Source organism: Hippocampus comes, unplaced genomic scaffold (assembly GCF_001891065.2).
Source record: "Hippocampus comes isolate QL1 unplaced genomic scaffold, H_comes_QL1_v1.1 scaffold130, whole genome shotgun sequence".
Classification (NCBI taxonomy): domain Eukaryota; kingdom Metazoa; phylum Chordata; class Actinopteri; order Syngnathiformes; family Syngnathidae; genus Hippocampus; species Hippocampus comes.
In genome coordinates this window covers 250659-258362 of record NW_017842057.1, presented here as the reverse complement: position 1 = coordinate 258362, position 7704 = coordinate 250659, and positions in this window count along the sequence as shown.

The window sequence follows — 7704 nt, the reverse complement described above, 5'->3', positions numbered from 1 at the left end:
ACTTTAAATTTATTTCCAACACGCCAGATTCAAATGATCAGCTCATCAGCAAGGTTTGCTGAAGCCTGTTCATGATCCTGATCATTTTTTATTTGAATCATATCTTTTGGAGGAGGGAGACATCTAAAACAGGCTGGATAGGGGCTCTCAAGGACAGGACTTGGGCACCCCTGTCATTGAAATCGAACAAGGAAACTTAGGAAACAAGGGCGGGCTGAATGTTTTCCACGGCTACCGGGATATATTCTTCTCATTGTACATACTGCAATTCACAGCATTAGTTGACTAGATCAATTACTAATTATTTTCATAAATTTTATTTTAATTTCAGTTACTGTGTTAAAATATAGGAGGAGGAGAATAGTGCTGACTCATCTCTCTCAAACACTTTTGCAGAGTTAACACTAACACTATGTGACCAACTAGGTGAAACAACACCTATTCAGGACAACTCTGAAAATGTTAAACTTACACTTAGTTTGTTAAAATCAACTCCCCAAAATTATGTGTGTGTGTGTGTGTGTGTGTGTGTGCATACAAGAGGAATGGTACATCAGCTGGACCCAAGTGCAAGCAATCACAATCACCTGACTAAAAAAGCCAGTCCTGAACTGCACCTCGGTGCCAGATCGACTCAGGCTGTCAAGTTATCTCCCGCACCTGCTGAATTTGCCCCATTGCCTTCCTGGCTGCCAGAGCCCAGCATTTGAGGACATTTGCTGCCCTGCCTGAAATAAACCCCCGAACTAATAACCTTTTGAACATGAAATGACTTGCACACGAACCAGCCTCTCCTGTCTCTGCACTTGGGTGCTCATCCCACATCCTCAGACCCTAACATTGGATCACACGGCAGGAATCTTACAAAAATAGCGTACGGCATTACACTGAATAGAAGTAGAGGCTTTTGGTTTCAGCCCCACTGCAATTTCCACTGATTTTAAACCATCATCTTTCACCAAAAAAATAGTCAGCAGAATGCAACATCAGCATTACCCCATTCACAAAGCTATCTTGTCAGCACAAGCGATCATTTTAAAACTTCTGGGAGCTTGGGGGTTCACTTCTGATAACCAGATTAACATATACATTCTATATATTTAAATAAACAATAGTACATATTCATCTTGAGTTATACAGATTGTTATATGCTTGCCAAGTACCATTTGGGTGCCGGGTACACCCGAGCTATTTTTAAAAATCCAGTTTTCCACAGAGCTAATCGCTGACTGGGAAGTCATATTGATATGCACGCTGCTGCTTTTAATTCTTTTATTTTGTCTATACAGTAACAGTTGCAGCCAATGTGGTTCCCGTAGGCACGTTGTCGCCAGAGGAAAGAAATGTATTCAGTCTATGTACATACACAGTGTTGTATTTGGAATGTGCCGAAGCTCAAGCGAGAGTGAGTGCTCACATTCGTAGGTAGACGAAACATTTAGTAGAGGGTCCTTGTGAGATTTCTGTTCATTTTAAAAGCATAACACTTGTCATTTTCAATATGTACACTTTTGCTTTTCAAGGTGAAAAAAATGAATTCCTCTGTGGTTGTTTCTTATTGATTGCTTTTGGCAATTTATTCCTGCCGCAAGCATAAAATCGATCTTGGAGTGTTTCAATTTAATTTGAAATATAAGGAAAACCTGAATAAATAGAATTTATTTTTGACACACTCCACGTTTGTGCAATGATTATTGAAAAAGTAATACATGGGAGATCTGCAAAGCCTTCATGACTTTCTTATGTTATTGCCAATTATAGCAGGTTGTTTAACTTCTTCAAGGTGTGGAAAAGATTTGAACTCCTGTCGTGTCTTGTTTGTTCCATTGCCCCCAGCCGCGGACTGTGTACTCTTTGAAACCGTGTGTCTGTCTTTGCAAGAAATAATCAAAAGCATTATAAGAAAGAGTGTGTTACAACACCAGCAGGGAAATGTGAACTCTGGAAGTGAGCACAGACAGGCAGAATGTTTACTGCACTCGTAACACCACATGAAAAGCTTCACTTGGGCTTTTGTGGGAATCTATTATTTTTTCCTCAGATCCACAAGTTTTCCAGCCATGAGCATTTGTATGAATCATGGGTTAAATAGTGTTCCTAAATGTTGAATGGCAAATTAGCCGCTAGTCAATCCATCCACTTATCCATTTTCTGATCCTCTTATCCTTACGAGGGCCGCGGGCGTGCTGAAGCCTATCTCAGCAGTCTTCAGGCAGAAGTCGGGGTACACCCTGAATTGGTTGCTGCCAGCCAATCGCTGGGCACACACAGACAAACAACCATTCGCGCTCACAATCATAACTCGGGACAACTTAGAGCGTTCAATCAACCTACCGTGCATGTTTTCGAAGGTGGGAGGGTTTAAACCGGTGTACCCGCAGAAAACCCACACAGGCACAGGGAGATCATACAAACTCCACACAGGAAGGCGAGGGCCAGATTCGAACCCACGACCTCTGCACTGTGAGGTCGACACGCTAACCACTGGATCACCGGGCCACCCTCTCTCTTTCTTTCTCTCTCTCTCTCTCTATTTCTATCTCTCTCGCTCTCTCTCTTCGGAAAGTGTTATATCTCTCTCTCTATTTCTATCTCTCTCGCTCTCTCTCCGGAAAGTGTTCTCGTTTCATTTCTTTAGAGATAGTTTGGCTGTCCAAATGTCACACAACATACTCCTGGAAACATTTACAAAAGATTTGTTAATTGAAAATCACAACTAGTCCCCATTTTCACAAATATATTTATCATTATTATATTTAATATTACAATACAATACATCTTGATTTATATAGTGCTTTGTAAAACTGTACTATAGTGATGCCTTTGCACGATGTTGCATGCCTTTACAGTATTTTGATGAGTTTTATGCAAGATGTTCATTGTCATTAGTGACACAGCATTGCCAGTGCGTGAGTATGCAAAGGCATGTGGTCTCTTCCCGTTAAGTCCTGCACGCTAACTCAAGTGTGCCTGGCATGCTAAACTCATGCGCATGTATCTCCTGCTTGATCCACATTAAAGAACAGTCTAGTGCAGTATAAGTGGCTTCAAAATAAGTGGATTGAAATACACATTGCGTCACATGAGTTAATAATAATCAGTACTTATGTAAAAACATGGATAAATGTGGAAATTCAAATGTCTTTCTTTTGTGGTTGCACCAGACTCCTTCAAAATCCAGCAGTGCTGATGATAAATAACATTCATGAGTTTTTGCTGCCATCTACCTGTCAATAATAACAATGGAGAGGAAAACCACGTACATGATGGCAAGACTTAACATTCAAGAGGTAAGTTTTAATGTCCAGAATTAAGCATCAACCTGAGGGGGAGTCCCCCCTCAATTTCAAGCGAGTTAAGTCATCACTTACTGAAGGTTAAGCAAGTCATAAGTCAAGTCACACAATCTTGCATTAATCTACTCTAGCAGAGTTGTGCATCATCATTTGTGTTGATGTGCCAAACCATTTTCAACGGTGACAAATACATGTTTTTTTTAATGTGCAGAAGTGACACAATAATTTGGAAGTTCTGTCAGAAATTTTGAGAAAGTCAATTCTGGAATTGAAAGTGTAAAAAAATATTCTGAACATTTTTGTTCTGAGAAACAATTAGTACATTTTGATAAATAACTGCCAAGAATATATATTTTTTTTAATTCAGTGAGCAAAATTCAAAATGAAAGTGGGGTAAATATTTACCATTATTTATCAAATCTAACTAAATTGACAAAAAGCTTTTAAAAAAAGCAGTTTTGCATTGCTGTTTGTGACATAAAATATGTATATTACCCATCAAACACACCCAATGAAATGCAAAACCGCTAACAGGCCCGCGTTTATGTGGAAAAACGCAGAACTGCCAAATGTTACGGAATAACTGAGCGAACGCAAACTTGTTACGACCGTCACATGCCGAGATTGTTCCAAATATTGAAAATAACCACCTGAGTGGTGGCTGCCTCCAGGACTCTGTTTCCTCTGTGCGCGTGTCCCTCTTAACAGGCAGGTAAGAGAGCCTCTCTGAGCCAAAAGAAGATGGCGGACAGTGCGCCAGTATGTGTGGCGATGCTCCTGCTGCTTCAACTTTACGTTCTATTCACAGTGCTTGGTGATATTATAACTGAGTCTCTACTTGTTCATGATCTCCAATCATTGTTGTTGGTTTTTCAACGATACGTCGCAGTTTCGGCTGCAATTGAGCATGGAGGTGGTGAGAAGACGTTGCCTCTGTTTCTCGCAGACATGCCGGCTGACCTCTCACGTGCTCCCTTCACAGAAGCGCTGACGGCACTGCGTCTAATGCAGCAGTCAGCTGGTGAAGCTGGAGGGAGCACTTAATTCCGACTTTTGCACCCCTTCACTGGCTCCTTTTTAAGATCCTTTTATTTGTTTTCAAATCTTTAAATGGCCTCGCCTCACCTTACCTCTCTGAGTTCTGCATGGCAATGAGACGTTATGCATACCAGGTGGGACACACACACACACAATAACGACCCGACTTCACCGTCTTCTCCTCCCAGTGATGGCCCAATTGAACTGAAGGTGCTAGCCTTGAAGTGGCCATAGTGGTGAGTGTACTTCTGCTTCTGCTCTGTACTTCTGTTCATGTGCCATGACAATAAAGATCCATCCCATTCCAGATTGAAAAATTAGTCTGGTCATGTCTGTTTAATTGAAATAAATTAAGTCATAATTACACATAAGTTTCCACTTCATGCTCTCATTTCACAGTTGAAATCATTGTACAATCAGATACATTCATATCCCATTAATGTCAGTTGGTGGTTTCAGGCTCAAGAATTGCAAAAACCTTATTTTGGCTTGGCCTATTTGGTACTAGACCGGGAAATGCCCTGGGAACAATGCCAGGTGCTCCCTGTGTTAGAAAAAGCATGGCCCCATGGTAACACACACACTGATGACAATGTGTGAGAATGAGTGACTGGCACTCCAGCATAAAGCACTTTGAGTTCAGCACCTTGATGTATCCGTGGTGACATGTGTTTCCTTTAAAAAAGCAATCCAAAATACAAAATATTGACCAGTGACCACTGAACAGATGGCCATTCGATAGCAAAAAGTCTGGTTGAGTGATCATTCCAACCCCCTGAGACATTTTCACATTTACAAATACTGGAGATAATAACTATTCACTTTCACCACTGACTTGTAATTGCAAGTTCAACAAGTCAGCCAGTCTTTAAAAATAAAGAATCAAAGCCTTCGAAGGACCTGAAATCCACAATATCTGGACTACATAATGCTGGTTGTCAAAAAAGAAGTTGTATTAGGTCATCTACATTGTAGAAATTGTACATAAGACAGGGATTGTAAAGCAGAGGTATAATGTCGAATGAAAGGCTGCAGAAAAATTGCTGGAGGGCCAAAACTCATTCTGTTATTTTTCTTTTAGGTGTTAAGGGAATCCTGCGTTTAAACTGTATCATTGCAAGTCTTCTTCCACTTAAAGCTTGATTTTTCTATTCAAGAATTAGGCAAAATTCCTTTAAAAAAACACTCGTGGCATTTCCCAAAGGTTGGAAGACCCATATTCCTGGCTCAAGGGACAAATATCTCAATTTTTGAAATAGGTGACACATATCTCCAAGACTTAAAGCTTTTCTTGTGTGTGCAATATTTGTGCGTACATGTGTCTGAGTTTATGTCTCTAAAATGGTAGCACGCCCTCCGAAATTCAGGGTTGAACCTTATGCGATTTTAACTGTATGTCAAAAATATAGTTTTGAATTGTGAGTCTCTGATGATGCAGTGGTACACTCACCTGACTTGTGTGCAGGCAGTGTGGGATCAGTTCCCAGCAAGTGACGATGTGGATGTGAGATTGAATGGTTGTTCATCTCTATATATGCTCTGTAACTGACTGGCGAACAGTTCAGGGTGTAGTTCGCCGTTCACCCGTAAGCTGGAATAGGCTCCATCACCCTCTGTGACCCTGTTCAGGTGGTGTTGAAAATGGATGGATAGTTTGAATTCAAAGGTTCTATCATACCTCAACAATTTTTGAATCAAGAATCTTGGAAATATATTCATACCAGACAAAGTATATGTACATACAGTATATATACACAGTGAAAAGGGACATCATAAGACATTAGAAGACTGGTGTCAAACTCAAGGCCCGAGGGCCAGATCTGGCCTGCCGCATCATTTTATGTGACCCGCGAAAGCAAATCAACCAGGTAAACTTCCATGACGCTTGTTAAATCTGTACCAAAATTTCAAGTTGCCATATGCAATAAATAGGCATTGTTCGCTATTACAAGCATTATTTCAGAAACTTGAACAACAGGGGAACAAACTACTCTCCTTGACTTTTGATTTCAAAATCTAATAATTGTGTACTTTACAGTATATGGAATAATACGAGGAAGTGATTCAACATTTCTACGGTTTCACAGTCATAATGGCCCTCCAACGGAAACTGTGACGTCAATGTGGCCCGCAACAAAAATGAGTTTGACACCCCTGCATTAGATCATTTAAAAAGTAAAAGCGAGGGAGAAAACGCCAGTACAGTCGCGATGAGTTTCAGAATGTCTGTCATTTTTCTGATAATAAGGTACAGTAACTACTATCCATAGTACTTTTGAAATCAAAACTTCCATGAGATTCACACACCTTTGTCAAATGAAAACAGCTGTTAATATATGATACAAATGTCATCCAAGTAAAATGAGTTGGTTAATCTATTAAAGAAGTTTCTTGGGTATTTCATTAAATCCCTGTAAAGCGAAATTAAATGTTTTCTAAATTTCACACACAACTGAGAAGAGTGTAGTGAACAACTCCGTCAGATTTGAATAATTCTCCAACTCCGAGGTAACTGCTGTGAGGAAATCAATGTATTCATTTTTGACTGCCCTCAATCACCCTTGGTACTTGGGTTGCCCCGGATAAAACTACATAACACTGCTATTGATTGGACCACTCCTCAGCGTACTGCATGGACTGTTTTTTTGTCACAAGAACTTTTTGCAGTCTGATGTCATGGAACCAGACGAACCAGACCTCACCTCCGTTCTGAAGCGATATCATGGCTTTGGGCAAGCTTTCTGTCAGGATCGTGCCATGGCCTTATCCACCCCACTGGCCGTATGATTGTGACATCCATCTCCCGCAAGGTTTCATTCTCCCTATAGGAAGATTCTACAAAATTTCATTAAAGGAGAGAAAGGCTATAGAGAAGTACGTCTCAGAATCTCTGGCTGCAGGTATCATTTGGTCTTGGTAGTGAAAATGTCCTTAGAAGAATGGCGCCAACTACTGGGGGTACCAGAACAACCATTTGTGGTGTAGACAGCCCACAAGAACCTTGAGTACCTAAAAGCTGCCAAAAGACTAAACCCAAGACGAGCCGGATAGGCTCTCTTCTTCGGACGTTTTCATTTAATCTTATCTGACATCCCCGGTTCAAAAAAACACCAAGATTGACGCCCTGCCCCACCAGTTTCCATCAAAAAAGCCAGAGGGACCTCAAGCCCATCCTTTTTCCACCACCTTGTTGCATGGCCTCCATGGAAATGAAGACTGAGTCATTTGTCAAGAAAACACAAGGGGCCACCCACTGGTGGGTCTCAGAGAAATCTTTTTGTCCCGGATTCTGGTTGCTCACAGATTCTGTAGTGGGCTCACACTTACCTTCTGACCAGCCACCCTGGGATCAAAAGAATCTAAGACATCC